This window comes from Catharus ustulatus, unplaced genomic scaffold (assembly GCF_009819885.2).
Source record: "Catharus ustulatus isolate bCatUst1 unplaced genomic scaffold, bCatUst1.pri.v2 scaffold_95_arrow_ctg1, whole genome shotgun sequence".
Classification (NCBI taxonomy): domain Eukaryota; kingdom Metazoa; phylum Chordata; class Aves; order Passeriformes; family Turdidae; genus Catharus; species Catharus ustulatus.
In genome coordinates this window covers 117,140-136,557 of record NW_024879559.1, presented here as the reverse complement: position 1 = coordinate 136,557, position 19,418 = coordinate 117,140, and the positions used below count along the sequence as shown (strand labels likewise).

Here is a 19,418-nt window from a genome sequence, read left to right as displayed (position 1 = left end):
TTAAGTTGCCAGAGAACCTGCAAGCAGGACGAGAGGAGCTTTGCAACAGGAGCTAAGCCAGCACCTCCCTGACACAAAGGGAGGTCAGGCTCCAAAGTGAGTCAAAACAAAGGTGAACATTCACCCATGTGCTCCAGAAGCAACCGCACACTACAATTACTCCTGGAAATTTATTTCCACTGCTTCTTTTGTCCCCTGAATGTCATTGAAGAAGTTTGGCTTTTCAGAGCCAACAAATATTCCAGAAGGTAGAAGCAGATTTGCTTTTAGTTCAAGCCTTGGGGACCAAAAGTCATATTTGCTTGCATTTTGTGGGTGCCGGCTGGGCTGGTGCATTTTCTGAGCTTCCCTGGGATGCCTCGAGCACTGGCTTATGAACTGTGAGGAATTTTTCCTGCCACTTCATGCCTGAGGAGAAATTCCCTGGCTTTTCCTTTGCATCAGCTGTACAACAGATTCTATTGCTGGGAACAACTACGGCAACAAACCCAGAGCAGCTGCCATTGTGAGATCAAGGCAGCGCTGCTACGTCACAGCGCTGTCAGCGCAGCGTTGTCCCAGGGCGCGCAAGGCCTGGCTGCCCAGAGCAGCTCTTGCGCTCACTGCTGCAGGAGGATCCTTGTGATCAAGGAGCTCTCAGCAGACGGCCTGCACCCTGAGAGGAGTTTTGGCTCTTCCCTTGGGTGGCGTTCAGTGTGCAAAGCCACATGGCAGTGCTAAAATGATCGAGCAAGTCTGTGCTGCGGTTTGCACCGTTTTTTCTGTTGCTTATTCTGGCTACTACCTGACGCACCTGACGCATAAGTAAAGGTTTATCCTGGGGGTCACATCACCTGGCCTGTGCTTTACTCTGCTCTTTTTGCCCGAGTAGTGAGCCAGTTTGTTTGGGAGCAAAACGACCATTCAGATGCCACCACTCTGGTCAGTCTCCTGCCAACAGCGTCAGCTCCCAAGGGGGTGTCTGTACCGGGTGGCGAGTGGAGAAGATTTGCAATCTAAGCTGCGGCGGCTGCATTCCCTCCAAGCAGCTGTGCATGGCAGTGGAGTCTGTCATTCCCTCAGCTTGCTGCTTCAAGCAAGAGCACCTGCATTTTCAGATTCTAAGGAGAGATCCTCTGAAGTAAACCTCCTCCCTCCAAATTATTATCATTTTGAGATCAAGGGGCTTTCAGACAAAAATATGGGAATTAGAAATAAGTTCTTTTCTAGGGAAATTAAAATAGAAATACAGTACTACAAAGAAACAAACTCCAAACCCTGACAAAGTCAGAGTACAACCTGACACCCTGTCAGGCAGGGTGTTGGTAGCAGTCCCATTAAATGGTGGCTGCATCCTCCTGCAGTGACAGATGTGATTCAGTTGAAGCAGTGCTCCTGCAGAAGATGCAGTTTCCCTCTAAAGGTCCAGTGATGATGTGGAGAAATCCGGTTTTCCTCTGGAGTCCAGTGGAGAAAGGGCTCCCTTAGTGTCCCAAAACCTCTGTTTTTATCTTGGTAAGAAATGTTGGGCTCTTCCCCCTGGCTGGAGCAACTCCCAATGGGATGCAGCAATTTTATCAGTCCCACAGTGGGACTCAATGGGCCATTAGCAGAAAATGACTCGCTGGAGGAAGGATGGGCTGTCTACAAACTCTGTGGTTCTCTCTGGGAATGAGGGAAAGCATCTTTTGCTGGACATTCTGACACCGAGAGGCCTTGGCTGTCTGACTTGACCCTTTACGGTGCGCCAAGATAGCGATTCCCTTGGCCATGCAGCAAAAACACCAAAGCAGTCAGGGTTTGCTGCTGAAGCCAGGAGCTGTTCCCAGGTTGCTTCAGCAGAGAGCTGCCCCAGAGAAGAGGGCCCATGGGGGAAGCTTTCCTGGGCTGTCGTCTTCCACAAATTGATGGGAATTCATGTGTGAGATTTCTAAAGCAGTCGAGAAAATGCAGGGAAGAGAAGAGGAAAACACTGCATGAACAGTTGGGCAGAAGTGAAGCTCTGACTGTTACGGGAAAACCAGCATTTCCATGACCATGTTTCTATTTGCCTCCTGACAAAAGAGGCCCAAATGTAGACAGAGCCTAGGCTAGCGTCCTTGTTGTTCTCTTGCTGGCCATGGGAAAGAACGCTTGCTCCTGGAGGAATGTTGGGAAAAAGGAAATGCTCTCCGTTTGGACTAAATTGTGTTGTGGAACTCCTCAAGACAGGCACGTTTCTAAGGACATCTGGCTTCTTTTCCTTTGCTCACTGCAGGTCACCTCACATGTGAATGGAGGCAAACCTGTCCTTTGGTGAGTGGCAAAGGAACCTGTGATGTTGCTGGTGTAAGAATTGTGGGGCAAGCCGTGAGCTTGGCCTGTTGTAGGAGAGTGTAGAGTGTCAGCCTGGCAGGCTGAGAGAAAGCCCAACTGGCTCTTGGCCTCAGCAGTAGCAAAGGGAGCACTGGCTCTTTCCTAATTTTCCAGTGCAAAGCCTCTCAAGAGATGAAAGCCAACGGTGGCAGCCCAAACACTCAGAAAGATGGAGTCCCAGCTCATTCACCCATCTTCATGGGGTTTTCATGACTCAGAATGCCACTTGTATCAAAGTCTATGATTTCCCCCTCTTCTGGCTGCATAGCCAGCTCAACAGAAACCAGCTCCTAAAGGATTGTCTGCTCCCAGACTCTCTCTCACTGCTCTCTGTCTGCAGGGCTCAAGAGCAGGCTCAGCACCTCTGGCTCCCTCTCTTGTTGAGGAAGAGGCTGAAGAGGAGCAGAAGGACATCAAGCCTCCAGCTGCAGCCCCTCCACAGCCAGAACCTGCAGAGCCAGTGAGTGGCACCTGGGCTTGGCCCTGCCTTGTGGTGCAGAGCCAAGCTTCACGCTGTGGATGACCCAGCCCTTGGTACTTGTGGCTGACTCTGTGCCTGCCATGGCGTAGTGCTGCTTCTGCCAAGCCAGGCACCCCTGGCTGTTGGCTTCTGACCTTTGACATTGAAGCATGACTTTGCTGGGTTGCTGGGAGGGCCCAAGAATGTCTCTTGGGATCAGACAATGGGCAGCATTAAAGTAGTCCCAGCATAGAAGTGAGCCCCTTGGTGCCCAGTGTCTGTGTAGGCTGCCTGTGCTCAGCGCACAGACAGGTGCAAAGCCGGAGACCACAGCCTTGCAGGATACTTAGGAGACACTGGCTCCTCTCCATGGTCTAATCAGCTTCAGGCACAAAGTAGACTGTGTTTCCCTTCTGCAAAGTCACAGCAGAGTTTGGTGAGGAGAATCCTAGGCAGCTGTGCATTGGAAAGGCTGCTGGGTCTTGCAAGGGCTGGAATGCAGCTCTGAAGGGCCACTCCTTAAAGCCTGAAATACAGAGGGGAAATCAGTGAAACAGATCAGAAAAGGTACATGCTCTGGCCTTCTGGTCAGACACCTGGATGCCCGCTGCAGGGTGATTTCATTGCCCAGCAGAGCACAGAAGTCAGAAAGCAACAAGGCTCTGGGGCAGTGCTCTGATCTCCTTCTGGATCTTTGCCAGTGCATCAATACCTTGTTGCAGTCATCTTGCAGAAAAGTGGATAAAATGGAGCATGGAATTGGCCAAGAGCTCCTGCATCAAAGTAGCCTTTGGAGTTTTCCCATTGCCTTGGAGCAGGGGACATCCAAAAGCCCCCAGCTGAAGAGGCCTGGCGCTGGCTGACAGCAGCTGCCCAAGGCCTTGCCTTTGCCATGTGCTCCGCAGGGCATCTGTGCCAGCCCCCCTTCTGACAGGTAATCCTTTCCTCTCGCAGCTCGACACACGCTCTGCACTGCAGCGTGCTGCTGGACCGGCAGTGCCTGCCGCAGCCGGCACTCCCCCAGCTGCCAGCACATCGTCCAGCAGCCCAGCCCAGCAGCCCCAGCTGAGAGAGGAGCAGAGCCTGAAGAGCCTGAGTACGTCTGCTGCTGTATTTCTTGTCTGCCAGGGCACTGTGTTGCCTGCACTGTGTCTCAGTGTTGGCCATGGCAGCAGTTCCTTCTGGCTTTAGTGTCTCAGAGGCTCTTGGGCCTCCCTGCAGCACCTGTGGCTGTGCTCTGAGGCAGCGAGAGATCGCTCAGGCTGCTCCTGCTGCCTCTGAGGGCAGCTGGCACTGCCTTGGCTCTGCCTGCACTGCCTTCTGTGCCAAAGACAAAAGCAGAGATCATTGTTTGTGCTTGAGCAGAATGCTGGCCCCTAGTGAGTGACCAGGCCCCAGGCAGCTCTCTGGCCCCGGCTGTTTTCTGGCTGTGGTTTTCACTCCTTCTTCCTGGCTCAGACACTTTGTGCTCCTAAGTGGTCCTGCCAGTGAGGGTTGATGTGAATGCAAAAGCTGCAAAGGCCTTTCCTCTGTTCTGGGGGCCCCGTTCTTAAAGGCCCATTATTTGGGCTTATCACACGAGATGCTGTGCTTGAAGGAAAGAAAGTCCTTTTTGGAAAGGCCAGCTGCTCAAAGGTGGAGAAGATTGCCCTCCCACTTGCTGCTGTCAGCGGCTGGAAGCCAAGTGACTGCAAAGGGCCCAGAGCTGGTGACAGTGGGGCTGCATTTGGGATCATCTGTGGAGTGGCCTCTCTGTTAGAAAGTGAGTGTCCTGCACTGCTTTTGTCTTTCAGGGAGCATTGTGAGTGTGGGCCAGCCAACCAAGAAATACACGGCATTTGAAGAACTTGGACGAGGGTAAGAGTGACGCCTGCTCCTTCTACAAAACCGTTGGCCATGTCTGGCCTGTGCAATATCAAGCGTGAAGTCAGGCAAGCTCCAAATACCACCAGACCATGGCTTGGTCTCCTGCCATCACTCAGGACTGCTGAGTCAGAGCAATCCGAAGGCACCATCAAAGACAACTTGGCGCTGGCAATGTCCTGCTTGTGGCAAGGAGCAGGACCTGGAAGATCTCCTGCCTCTGCATCTTTATGGCCTAAAAGAACACCTTGGCACCCAAGAATTGTCAGATTCTCAACAACAGTGTTTTGAATATAATTTTTCTCCACTTTTTTACGTGCACATGCATGCACACCCACACACGGACAAAGCCCCCTTAGATTTGGAGCTGACCTGACTGGGCGTGTGCCTTGGAGATTTGCAGCAGCCCTTGGTCTTCATGTTGCAGCTCAGTTTTCTCTTGCACCCCCTGCCTTGCATGGCAGAAGCTGGTGGGATAGTGGCTGAAGAGACGCTGCAGCCAGGCATTTTCTAAACAGTCCAGGCAGCGTGGGGACATCTCCTGCCTGGGCCTGCTTTCACTGCCAGGGACTAAAGGGCTTTCTCTGCTGCCTTTTCTTTCTAGGGGATTTGGAGCTGTTTATAAAGCCCTGGATGCCAGCACAGGACAACAGGTAAAGTGTCAACACTCCCAGCAGATTTGGCAGCTCTGCAGCACTTTCCCCACTGCAGTGAGCTCAGCCTGGAGATTTGGCTGGCCGCTCCATGGCTGCAGCAGAGGCTGTTGCTCTGAAGCACTATCTTGGCTCAGAGTGCAGAATGCATTTTGGACGGGCTGCGGTGCTTCTCCTAAGCTCTGCTGTCTAGTCCAAAGGTGGTTTGGCACAGTTTGTTGCATCACTGCTCCAGCACTCGCTCTGTGCTCCCTGAGATCTGGGCCAAGGAGCCACTTCTCAAGAGAGTGGTCTTCAAGTGAGTGTCCTTTTAGGTGGCCATCAAGAAAATGAGCCTTCAAGAGGGCATGTCCGAGGAGCTGGCTGTCAATGAAATCCTGGCCATGAGGGACAACAGGAATGCCAATATTGTTACCTTCTTAGACAGGTTGGGCTGGTGTCATGTCACTGTTCCTTTAGATAGTGCAAGCCAGAAGTGACCAAGCCCTTTGGTCACTGGCAGAAAAGGGAGCTGTTGATGATTTCTGGAGTCATCTCTGGGGCCTAGCGGGGAGGTGGCACTTATTGTGCAATTATCTCTTCTGGCACCTGTAGCTTGGAGAGCAGTTGCAAAAGCTTGCCTCAGGCCCTGGGATGACTGAGCTGTGCCCACTCCTCTCTCACCATGCTCCGATTTTCCTCTTCCAACTACCTAGTTGATGGGGAACTCTGGCTGGCAATGGAGTTCATGGATGGTGGCACCTTGTCAGATGTGCTCAGGGCAGTGTACCTGGAGGAAGGACAGGTCGGTGCTGTCTCTCGGGAGTGAGGGATCCCGCTTGTGCTTCCCCTGGCCTGCCCAGCATGGTCCTTGTCAACTGGTGGGTAGGAACGGCAGAGATTTCTTGCTCATGGCTTTCTTTTGGAGCTACTGTCACAACATGGAGAAGAAGAAAGAGCATCTGAAATGAACTGCCTGCCCGTGTCCCTTCACTCCCTGGACTCTGTTCTTGCACGATTCCATCTGTCTGTCCTCTGGTGCTCATGCTTGCTCGCTTGCTTGGTTTCACCTGTTTTGTCTTGTCAGCTTTTCCTCTCAATCTTTGCATGCAGTCCATATGACTGTCCTGCATTCCTTGCTGCCCTAAGCAGGCATGCAAGTTGCAAATTTTCAAGCTAAGGGCAATGGAGATGTTCTCAGCCTCAAAGGAGAGCATTTCAGCCCAGATGGCACTGGATTCTGGAACATGTCTAATGTGCTGCTTCCTCCTCTGCTACCACAAGGCTATCAAGAAAATGTCTGCCATGATGCCTCCCAGCCAACATTCATATGATTCTTACTGAAAGCAGGAAGGGCTTTAGGAAACTCAGATGCCTTTCAAAAAAACGGAAGCCTTCTAAGAGTGTTGAAGCAGCACGCTCTTTCCCTTTCTCTTTTCTCACCATGATGCTGCGCCCTGCCTCCCAATTCCAGGAGAAAGCTGTCAGTCTTGTTCAGCCCTTTTCTTTCCTGTGGGATGTAATCAGGTCCTCAACTTTGACCCTTCCCTCGGTCTTTTCTCTCTCAGTGCCTGCAAGGACTGCATTTCCTTCATTCCCGCCAAGTCATCCACAGAGACGTCAAAGGTGGCAACATTCTCGTGGGCCTGGACGGATCTGTGAAATTGGATGGGTATCCCTGGGCAGGTGCAGCATTCCCAGCATGTGTTCTTGGGCTGCTTTTGGGTGAGTGCCAGTTTTCCAGAAGGACTGCTGGGCCAGTGTGTGTGAAGGGTGAGGGTGTTTGTGAAGAGGCCAACATCTTTTTTGCTGGCTCTGGCCCCACGGAAGCAGAGTATGGCTGCCTTTCCAGCCAGTTGCCCATGGCTTGGGCTGGGCAATGCTTGTGCCAGGTTGGGCAGGGGCAGCTGGCTTTGACAGGGTCTGTTTTTCTCCTCAGCTGACTTTGGCCTCTGTGCTCAGCTCAGCCCTGAGCGCAGCAAGTGCAGCTCCAGGGTGGGCACTCCCAACTGAATGGCTCCAGAAGTGGTGAGAGGCGAAGCCTACGGCCCCAAAGTGGACATCTGGTCGCTGGGGATTGTGGGGCTGGAAATGGTGGAAGGGGAAGCTCCTTACCAGAGGGAAGCCCGTCTGAGGGTAAGGTGCAGCTTCAAAAGCGGGAGAGCTGTTGTGGCTAGCGAAGGAGCAGCTGGAACGTCCTCTTCCATTTGTTGTAGGTGTTGGAACTTATCGAAAGGAACAGGCCCCCAAAGCTGCAGAACCCCAGGCACCACTCGCCTCTCCTGCGCGACTTCCTCCGGTGCTGCCTGCAGGCAGACGAGGACAGGCGCTGGTCTGCCCAGGAACTCCTGCAGGTAAGAAAAAGCAAAGCGGCACAAAGGCCCGTGAGCTGAGGAGACCCACATGAAGGCAGGGAGAGGAGGGTGGGCCACGTGGGCCTGGCTGAGGCAGGTGCGGCACAGGAAGGCAGAGGGGCAGATGGTGCCCTCAGTCCTCTTTGTGCATCTTGCTGGGAGCCAGTGGAATCCTGCCTGAGCCTGTGGTCTTGCAAAGTAAGGGTCCCTTTGTTTTGTGTTTTTCCTCTGGGCAGCATCCATTTGTGACCTCAGGCCATCCTGCCTCCAGCCTGGCTGCTCTGATCCTCTCAGCCAAGCAAGTGCAGGAAGAGTGGACAGGAGACACCTGCGCCTGAGGAGGACTCTGTGCCGAGCCAGCTGAGAGGAGTGGAAAGGGGATGCATGGTGTTTAGGCCAAGATTCAGACATCCCATGAGTTTTAACAGGAGCTGCATCATTCATAGGAAATTTAATGTTTTGAGGTTTTCTTAGCTGTAGTTATATTTTAGTTAGGACTATAGACTCTAGAAAGTTCCATTAATGGAGCATTGTTTAGATCAGAGTAGAGTACTGTTGCTGTAGAGTACCTCACAATTATCCTTTAAGAAGAAATAAATTAGTCAGAATAAGAATGAAACTATCAAGAACTAGCTAGTCCAATTCAGCAGAACTTGACCACACATGTGCAGTGAGCTGTCAACCTGAACACGTCTCCTGGAGGACTTAAAGACCGATGATGATGAAGATGATGATGAAGCCCAAAGACTCCTAATTTCAGCCTGACTCGCAATAAAATTGTTACACTCCAATGCATTGGAAGATTGTTTTCCTTGCTATGCTGTAGCTGTACTGGGCTATCACTTTTAAAATGCAGAGGCACCAACTACATGCTGAGGCGAGCATCTTCGCTTACTGAACTGGGGAACACCCACGGGCAGGTACGACAGACACCAGGAGCTCACTGCTGGTGTGACCATGGCTAATGGGTGTCAGTGGACTGGGAGCAAAGGTAGCTGAGCATATGCTCACCCAGCAGAAAGAAGCTCTTGGGGTGTGGGAGTAGTTGGGGCAGGCGTACAGGCCAGAGCACAGCTGATGATGAAGGTCAGCATGCAGGATAGTGCTGATGCCCTTCCAGCTTGTCCAGTGTGAGGTTAAGAACCTCTGACACTCCTGACGCACCCTTTGTATCGGGTTATCTCTAAATGATTAAAGCAGCTAGTAGTTGCTAAAAAGGTTATTTATTCTAAAAGCACATCAGTCTTCAAAGGTACAGTCATAGACATTAAAGTCCATGCTAAGTTTTAACATAAAGTCCCGAACAAAAGCAGGAACCATCCCCGGGGCTGCCTGAGAGGCTGGTGACGCTGCTGGAGCGCCTATCTTCTTCTCGGGTGCTGCAGACGCTGGGCAGGCATAGCAAAGCAATGGCAAAAGCAAAAAAGCAAAAGGCAAAGAGCAAAAGCAAAAGCACTAACTCTCTCCAATACATAATCTTATATAGGGTTTTTCTAACAAGATAACATGTAAATTCAAACCACTTTCTCTCAACCTATGAAAATTCTATTTTCTTAACATGCTAGGATACGTATAAAGTATGTATACCATCTATCTTGTTCTATCTAAAAAATGTAACCAATATTCTCACTGAAGTTCTATTTTGTCTAAGTAGTGTCTAAGAAAGAGCTTCCGGATCCTCTTTTGGAAACATTAGTGTGTTTATTAACCTTCGCTAGAACTTGTTCTTCTACTCTGGCATCTTGAACCTTTTGCTTACTAAAAACAGTACAGTTCTCACTGAAACTTACTTACTGACTTACTTATCCTAAAACTCAAACTTATGTATAAACTTATACCTAAACTTATTCCTCTACTTAAACTCCCATTCTATGTGTGGGTGGCTTAACATGTTTCAATCCATTCAAAGTTTTTAATTCAATTGCTGCACTCTGGCTTCTGCTTGAAGGATTCAGGCAGGCCCTTGACTCACTGACTGCAACAGTCCAGGACTCAACAATATCCACCCTGCAGAAAGGCACGGCCTGTCTGAGCTAGTCACCCACCATCACTGCTGCAGCTGCCCAGACAGAGCTGCGCTGGGATTGTGCTGCAGCCTGGGGGTCATCTGCAGGCAGAGCTCTGCTCCTGGGCCAGTCCCAAACGGCAGCAGTGATCACAGGTAGAGGAAGTGCTCAGCTTAGTGCCAGAACTGTCGACTAGGCTGAGGTGTGATCAGGAATGCAAGGACAGACTTGTGGAACAGCAGCCCCCCTGTGCAGAGGCTGACCTGACAGGCAGGCAGGGTGCACGGGACGGAGGATTTGCCATCCTCTCTCCACCTGGCTGAACATGCTGACTCAGGGGAGGGGTGGCCATGGTGGCACGTTCTTGCCCAGGTCACCCATTGCATCTCATCTGTGGCTGCCCTTCCTCCCCCAGGTGACCATGGCTCTGCAAACGGCAGTGAACAAGGTCAAGACATCTGTACTGCTAGAAGAGCAGGGGGGAGAGAGAAGCCGAGAGAGAGAGGGGGAGAGAGAGAGAACTGTCTTGAAGTTTCTTGGAGTGTGTTGCAGTTGACTTTGTGACACAGATGGTGAGTGAGCCTTGTAGGGCAGGTGCCATTGACCCTGCTCTTTGTGAAGAGAGGACTGTTGGACAATGGGACAGCTGGAGCCCATCTTAGGTTCAGTGATCAGGAAATGGCAAATTTTGCTTTTCAGAAAAATAAACTGGGGGCTGGGCAGAATTTCAGGGCTTGAGAGTTGAAAGTTGCGGGGGTTTTTCACGTAACCTGGGAGTCATGAGTGGGTGTCTGATGATGATTAAGTCTGGGACAGCAAAAGAAAATGGCACACACCCTGGGATGGACTTTTCAATCCTTCTGGTTTTTTGTGCTTTTTTTTCAGTTGGGTTTCAAGAACAGGCTGTGCTGGGCAGTGGTGAATTTCCCATCAGAGATGTGTAGTAGTGACACCTGAGGGCATAGCTTAGTGGTGGGTTGGGAAGTGCCAGCTTACAGGCTGGACTTGAAGAGGTAATGCAGGGTAGGGGAAATGGGTGCCATTGAATCTCTCTTACATGTCCACGCTGGAGTCCCTGATGGACAAACCTGCACGTCTGGCAGGGCTGTTTGTGAGCCCCTCCTGCTCTGTCATGGCTCAGAACTGCCACGTCTCAGCACGGTATTGAATGGGAAAACATTTGTCATCTTGGTTGTAATTAGGCACATAAGGTAAATGACTGCAAGATTTAACTCCATCTTCCTTCAAATTAATTGAAACAAACATCTGTCATGGGAAAAAAAATCAATTCTCTATTAAACTACATTATAAACTTGTTTGTTCAAATAAATCCTTCACTTCTATACTGTATGCTAGAACATGCCCCTTGTTTGATCCTTTTTTCCTGTGCTTGATGGCTGTTTGATAGTATAGTGAGTGATATCCAGTCATACAGGATAAGATGGTTCATTTCCTATTTCATGTTTTGAGGAAATTCAACAGGCATAGCTCTCCATTAAGGTTCTTAGAAATGTACTGCAATGTTAAAAATTAGGTGAGGTTAATATTCAAGCTGCAAGGAGCAACAACCTTTGCTTGTGTGTCCATCTACAAGAAAGCCTCTAGTAGAAAATCTCTTAAAACTTTCGAAATCTTTCCTTCCAGAAACATGCTAAAAATAAAAATATTGCATGTTTTGAAAAATTTCTAGTCTGTAGCTAAGCCTAACATCCGTATGCTAAATCTCCTAGGGGTTTCCTCAGATAGTAGCAGACTAGTGTCAGGAAATTCTTTGGAATAAATAAGAAATTTAGTCAATCTCTTAGCCTGGGGTAGACTTTCTAAGGCCAGGATAAGCTCCTTTACAGAACTTCACAGAAATATTGTTCTTTTTTTGTATCTGCATATAAAGTCCATTGAGATAATCTCAGAAAGTTCATCAGGTCTAAACATTGCTACATGCACCAAAAGAAAGACCTGAGGTCCAGGTAACCTACTGTTCTAAAGGGGTGCAGGCAAGAGTAAAGACAGAGTGAGAAATTTGTACATTATTTATATCCTTTACAAACAGGAATTTCATGAGGACAGCACAGAGCACTCTTTTTTAGTGAAAGTTAATTAGTACAGTAGTTTCACGAATACAAGCCGCACGGAGTATAAGCCGCACTTCCGGTGCCTCAACAATGTTGCTGTCTTTGTCAATAGATAAGCCGCACCCCGAATATTAGCCGCACTTTCGTTCGTAGCGAGAATCCGTGCGCAGCTTTCACAAATTGGCCAATTAGTAACAGGATCGCGGCATAGCGGGGTTTACTAGCTCGGGGCGGGGCCAGGAAGGCTCGGCCCGCTCATGGTTGCCGACGGGGCCGGCCGGGTGGTGCTGCAGCCGCCGCCGGGCTCACTGGCCCCCCTCTCCCGTCAGCACCGCTCGCCCTGCCAGCGGGCCAGCTGCCGCCGCCACTGCCAGGCACGCCGGTCGCCCCCCTGCTGCGTTTGCTCATCCTGCCGGCGGGCCAGCCGCCGCCACCACTGCCAGGCACGCCGGCCGCCCCGCACCATGTTTGCTCGCCCGGTCGGCAGGGCTGCCACCGCCGCTGGGCTCGCTGGCCCCCCTCTCCCGTCAGCACCGCCCCGCTGCCGCGTTTACTCGCCCTGCCGGCGGGCCAGCCGCCGCCGCCGCTGCCAGGCACGCCGGCCGCCCCGCTGCTGCGTTTACTCGCCCTGCCGGCGCCGCTGCCAGGCACGCCAGCCGCCCTGCTGCTGCGTTTACTCGCCTGGCCAGCGGGCCAGCTACCGCCGCCGCTGCCAGGCATGCCGGTCGCCCCGCACCATGTTTGCTCGCTTGGCCGGCAGGGCTGCCACCGCCGCCAGGCTCGCTGGTCCCCCTCTCCCATCAACACCGCCCCGCTGCCGCGTTTACTCGCCCTGCCGGCGGGCCAGCCGCCGCCGCTGCTGCCAGGCACGCCGGCCGCCCCGCTGCTGCGTTTACTCGCCCTGCCGGCGGGCCGGCCGCCGCCACCGCTGCCAGGCACGCCGGCCACCCCGCCTGCCGGCGGGCCAGCCGCCGCCGCCGCTGCCAGGCATGCCGGCCACCCCGCACCATGTTTGCTCGCTTGGCCGGCAGGGCTGCCACCGCCGCCGGGCTCGCTGGTCCCCCTCTCCTGTCAACACCGCCCCGCTGCCGCGTTTACTCGCCCTGCCGGCGGGCCAGCCGCCGCCGCCGCTGCCAGGCATGCCGGCCGCCCTGCTGCTGCGTTTACTCGCCCTGCCGGCGGGCCGGCCGCTGCCGCCGCTGCCAGGCACGCCGGCCGCCCCGCACCATGTTTGCTCGCCCGGCCGGCAGAGCTGCCACCGCCGCCGGGCTCGCTGGCCCCCCTCTCCTGTCAGCACCGCCCCGCTGCTGCGTTTGCTCATCCTGCCGGCGGGCCAGCCACCGCCGTCACTGCCAGGCACGCCGGCCGCCCCGCACCATGTTTGCTCGCCCGGTTGGTAGGGCTGCCACCGCCGCCGGGCTCGCTGGCCCCCCTCTCCCGTCAGCACCGCCCCGCTGCCGCGTTTACTCGCCCTGCCGGCGGGCCAGCCGCCGCCGCTGCCAGGCACGCCGGCCGCCCCACGCCATGTTAGCTCGCCCGCCTGGCAGGGCTGCCGCCGCTGCCAGGCTCTGCCGGCGGGGCGGCCGCCACCAGGCTCACCAGCCACCCCCTCCTGTCTGCACTGCCACCGCGTTTGCTCGTCCTGGCCGGCAATGCAGGCCCCCGCACCGCCGGGCTCCCCCACGCTTCTGGCCCTGATTCTGCTGGGCTTCCCCCGCTGCCAGGCAGCCCCACCCGCCGGGCTTTCTGCTTCTGCCATGCTCCCCTGCACTGCTAGCCCCAGTTCTCCCAGGCTCCCCCGCCCTGCTGGCCCGGGCTCTGCCGCCCGCCCGCCACACTGCTGGCCCCGCCTCTGCCAGGCTTTCCCACCTCAGCCGGGGCTGGCCGGGCTCCAGCTTGGCTTGGGTCTGCTGCGGGCTCTCACTTCCGTGTTGGCAGCTTTTAGGATATTGTTCATGTATTAGCCGCCCTCGAATATTAGCCGCACTTCCGGGTTTCCACCAAACTTTTGGTCAAATTGGTGCGGCTTGTATTCGTGAAATTACTGTACTTACTAACAAGATATTTACATTCTTTTAAAACAGTCAAAGTACGGACCCCATATAATGTTGGGATTAAAATTAAAATACAAGTTTTTATCAAGCCACCTGAAGACATAATCAAATGGCACAACTAATAAAACACAGACTCCTATTATTTTGGAGAAGAAACAATGAAATATGAATTCACACAATGTCAAATCATAGCAAAATGATCTAGCAGTAGACTTTTCCAATTTATCATTCTAAATGGAGAAGTCAAATAAAGGAACAAACAAACAACAAAATATCAACAGCACCACAAATATTTTAGCTTTCTAGAGGTATCTGACATCCTTCCACTAGGTAAATAAAACAGTCCACACTGCACGGAAAATAAAACTGCATTATTGAAGTGCTCCAGCTGGAGATCATGAAGACTGAAGGTCTCTCTCCTTCTTTCAAGGTATCCCAAGCATCTGTATTTCCACATAATTTAAAGTCTGAGGCATTCCACAATCACTTCAGAAGTCAGAACAATATGTCCTGAGTATCACTATCAGTATCACTATGTCCTATGTCTTAGTAAAAGTGGTTTCTCCCAGCACAGTGAAGTGGAGACAGACCCTTCCTTCATGTGCAACAACATGGGCTGCTGCTCCATCCTGAGAGCTGGAACTCAGGAATGTGGGCAAGTGTGCTTTGCAAAGGAAACAACAGCCAGGGAATGAAACTGGGGGTGACTACTTGCAGAGGAAAATGGTCCAACACTGGCATTGCACAGAAGCAGTGGAGGAGGTGCTACTAGCATGACAGTCCCCATATAGCCACACAAACCCTCTTGGCTTTGCAAGATTTTTGGACCGTGTTGCGGTTGCTCTGTATAGTGTATGTCTATACTGCTGCCTTGATAATGAGCCAGTAGAATTCACCCAGCAGCAGGAGCTGTCGCAACCTGAAAACCTGCGGATTTACAGAGGATTCTGCCTTCCCAGGTGAAGCCAAGGAAAGCGCTGCTGCTGCTGCTCTGTCAGAGAGCCCCGGCTGGGCAGGGATGGCACCCACTGCGCCGCGGGCTGTTCCTGCCACCAGAGCTGGGCGATGCTTTTGAGCCAGCAGTGACAACTGGCGGGAGAACGAAGGGGCCTTTTCCTGCAGTAGCACTTATGGACACAGCAGGGCAGCCTGCAGGACAGAGCTTCGAACCCCACAAAGTAAAGCAGAGGGAGACGGCAGGAAAAGACTTCCTCTGAAGCCTCCTTTGCTGTGGAAAAGAAGGGAGCAAGTGACGGGATGAGCAGCGGGGCCTGACCCCTGCTCCGTGCCCGCAGTGAGGGGCGGCTGCCGCTGGGGGGCGCCATGGGAAGGGAACGCGGCTGCTCGGGGCGGGCGGGGCGGGACAGCCGCCAGGGGGCGCCTGGGGCGGGGCGGGGCCTTCTGTGAGGGGGGAGCCTGGGGCACTGGGGAGCAGCGCGGAGCCACAGCTGGGCCTGTGCATGGACAGAGCCAGGGCACGGACAGAGCCATGGCACGGACAGCTTGAGCGCAGGCTGCCAGGAATGGAATCTTGCCATAGAGTGCAGGATTTCGGGAGTTTTGATTGCCAGGGCTGCACTGAGCTCGCAGGACACAAAGCCTCCTTAAGTACCACTGTCTCCTCTCCAGACTTCCTGCAGTGCCTTTGCTCACAGGGTCCAGTCAACCATGCTGGGAGCAGGCTCCACTGATATTATAAAGAGCTGCTGTCCAAAAGAAAAAAACACTAAACCAAACCAGAAGGGAAGTGTTACTTCCATGGCTGAGCTCCTCACAGGCAGATGCAGGATTCCTCTGCTTCCCAAAAAGATGCGAAATTCATGTCCAAGACCTTGCCATTGCAGGCCTGAAAAGGCTGATTGCTGTCACTGGGCTTTGTTCTGTCCAGGAAACTCCAAAGACTCACTTAGGTACCTCCTTTCTAAAAGAAGGCCTGGGTTAAAAGATGAGCAGTGTAAGCCGTTCCTCAGCAAATACCAATCCCTATAAGAAATGCTGATTCCAGTGGGATTTATGCCCAAATGCTCTTCTCAGGAGGTCTTAAATGAAAAGATGGAGGAGAATTCCACAGAACCTGCACTTTGTATCATTTGTCCTGTGTGGTGCTTACAACTCTCCCCAGCTCCCACAGAGTTTGCACTTCTGTGAGCGATGTGGTCCTTAAAAGAAGAGACTAAGTCAGCTCAGGAAAAGCAGGATCACTCTACTCAGCTCCTGCAGGCCCGAAATTAGAGCAAAGGATTGAAAAATGGAGTACTACGCAGCACATATCCACCTTGGGCATGACATACTTTTCAAACCCACATCCATGGAGGAATCTGACCTCACAGGTTTCCTACGAGCCAAAGGAGTGGGTTTCTCAGGAGTGCCTTAGTGTTGGACAGAGAACGTTTTCAAGAGAAGGGTTGGCTTGGAAGCTGGTGAAATAAGGTTCTAGATGACAGGTTACTCCCTGTCCCTCACACTGCTCTCTGTCTGCAGAGCACCACACCAGCAGCAGAACCTCCTCTGGCTCACACTCTTCCTCCAGAGGCTAAAGGGGATGCAAAGGACAACAAACGTCCATGGGTTGTCAGTCCAGGGCCTGAGCATCCTGAAGCAGTAAGGGGCAGCTTTGGCTGGTCCAGTGCAAAGCTTTGGTGCAGGGCAGAGATGCAGGTTTCTGATCAGGCAGTTCTTGCCCTTTGTGGCTGAAGATGCTGAGGGCTGGAGTCCTGCCATGACCTAGCACTTCAGCCCAGCCACTGACAGGTGGGAAATGGGATTTGAACTTTCACATGTAGGCCTCATTTTCCTGGCATTCTGACAGGGTCTGTGAACTTCCCTTGGTGTTAGATAAACAGTAGCATGATGTCCTCGAATGCTACTGGTATCAAAGTGAGCCCCTTTGTTTACAGTGTCTGTGCAGAGTCCCTGCTGTCAGCAGAGAGAGCAGTCCCAAGGCACAGTTCACAGCCTTGTGGGGTACAGAGGAGCCATTGCTGCCTGCAGGGAGATGCCCCTCTCCACACACTGTCGAGGCAGCTACAGTCAGGGCTACAACGACAATAGTTATTTAGTTACTCTCATCAACATCCCCCTCACAGCAGCTTTCACCTTCAGGTGAGCTATGTCCCTGCTTGCTGCTTCTCCCAGCTCTCAGGAGCCAACTTCTCTGCTCCTTATTGCATCTTTGTGCTTTTTCTCTGCCCATTCCTTGCAGGCCCCAACAGGAGAACTTCTTGCCAATCAGGACTCCTCGGCCCAGGCAGGACAGACAGGGCAGCAGGACAGCATGGATAGAGTGCTCTGTGCCCAGGAGTTCAGGTGTGTGCTAAGCTTTGTTGCTTTCTCCTGGCAGGGTTGGGCATTGCTGGGCTTTAGGAGGCCCAGCGTCAAGGCACAAATTTGGCTTTCTCATCATCTGACTCGCTCAGCACAGAGAGGGGAAGGAAGGCAGCCCATGGGCAGGTCTGGCAGCCGACTGACCTACAGCAAAGATGCCTCGTGGGTCTCACTTCTCAAACTTGACAAAAACCATTCCAAACTGGACCAGGGTAGAAACAAGGGAGGCTCAGGTTAGGCCTCAGGAGAAGCACTGAATCCCAAAGGCAATAATGCAGCAGAGCAAGATTGTCAGAGAGTTTGTGCAGATTTTGGAAGACCCCGCTGGACAGAGCCTGTCCAGATGCCATAGCTGATCCCAAGTGCTTGGAGCTGAAGACTGGGCTAGAAGCTTCCTGGGGTCCCTACCAGCCTAAACCATCTTGGGATCCTTTGATTATTGGGTTGGAAATTCATACCCACCTCCACTCCAAGTTTGCAGGCTCTTTCCTTGTTGCACTACTGAAAGCAAGAGTAATTGTGGTAGTACTCATCTAGACTCACCAAGGGTGTCTTAGCCAATAAAGAACATTTGCAAGTCCAACATCTGCTGTATCAGACAGGAGGAGTGTGGGACCTAGCAGGCAGGAAACTGTTAAGCTGAGAGTACCTGACATTTCTGGAAAAGTTTTGTAGCTTCTGGAAGCCTGGAAAAAGGGAATAGTCTTGTTGCATTCCTAAAAGCAAGAGTAACTGTGGCAGTACTCATCTCAAATTCTAAAGCGTGTCTTAGCAAAAGAAAAACTTTTGCAGGTAAGGTATCATCTGCCAGAGAGGAGTTTTAACACTTAGCAGGTAGGAAGCTGTTAAGCTCTGAGAACCTGAGATTACGGGAAAAATTTTGTGGCTTCTGGAAGCTTGTTGGGCTTTCTCACTGGTGGCTCTGTCACCTGCACAAATGACAAAGAGAGATGCTGGTCTAGGGAGGGAATTGCAGCATTCTCTTGAGGTGGAACTGGAGGGCTGTTGGAAGTTCCTGACACTGCCCTGTGTGGGACATGGTATGTAGTCCTGCTTTTGCAAGGAGACTGTGTTGCTATTAATGGTTTGCTCGTCTGTCCCCTTGTTGCCGATGGAAGGAGCTGGCTGGATTTGAGAGGAAGTGCCACTCGTCACTAAAGAGGGCGTGTGAAGTGGCAGCAGAACCAGCAGAGGAATCGCAGCCTCAGAGGGATGAGCTAAAGGAGGAGGTTCCTCTGGCAGTGCCAAAGGTATGCTCACCTTATTCCTAGGCAGCATCTGTGGGAGAGGGAGTTGTCCCAGCAAGATCACCCTGAATGCTGCTTCTGGCAGCAAGTAGGACCGAGACTGTGTTGCTGTTATCATTGTTGTTCCTCTTGAAAAATGGTGCCCCCGTGCTTCCAGGTTTGCTGCCCACAGCAGCCAGCACCCAGGGTTCTGGAGAAGGTGCTGCAGAAGCTCTCTCGCCAGGGGCACACACTGTCCCAGGTGTGCCAAGACAAGGCGGTGCTGGCACAAGAGAACGCTGCCCTGGAAGTCTGACTGACAGCCACAGGGCGGGACCTACGAGGCCTTTCCGAGCAGCTGGTAGAGGCCAGGTAAAGGCAGGAGGAGACCCTGGGTGGGACATTATTGAAGGTCTGTAATTACACATCTGGTGAGCGTTACATCAGGATTTACTGCCTACTGTGTGCTCTCCAAAAGTTTCTCAGACAGAGAGGTGATGAGGCATGAGGAAAAAGAACAGGATACTATGACCTGAATGTTATTGTTCTGACAGCTCAAGGTCTCAAAGCTCTTTTGGGGGCTGGCTTGGGACCCTTTGCACATCCCAAAGGCATATGAAAAGCAAGGTGACTTAGTTAGCCTTACATAATGTATTAAGTGTTGCTAATGACATTCCAGTAGTTTAATTGGCAGGATACCTGTCCCACTACCAGGGTAGGTCTTGTTCAGATAAAACCTGCAGGTGGTTTCAGGGAAGAGGGAGCTTACATATAGGTGATTCTCTCCTATTCAGCACTCATAGGATCTGAATTAAGATTTATTGTGTAGTTATTTTGATGAGGTTCATAAATTTATACCATGCAAAATGAAATTCATCATCAATGTAGCTGATCTGTTTGTTCATCCAATTCCATGTGAATTGCAAAATGCCACAATGGGTTGGAGAAGTTGAGCCTTAAGCATCTGCTGAACTTCTTTCCTTGTGTAAAGGTTATGATAGAGAAAACAAAACTTCTGATCTCATTATAACTGTTGTTCTGTAATGGATCAGCTGGTCCATGAGAGTCTCTTCATTTTCACAGTTCACTTGAG

The 19,418-nt window shown here is 52.2% G+C and overlaps 1 pseudogene; it reads left to right on the top strand.

The window, feature by feature from the left end:
- The window catches only part of LOC117011573, a 28,521-nt pseudogene extending 9,880 nt beyond the window's left edge, over positions 1-18,641 (top strand).
- The last annotated feature ends 777 nt before the right edge of the window (positions 18,642-19,418 follow it).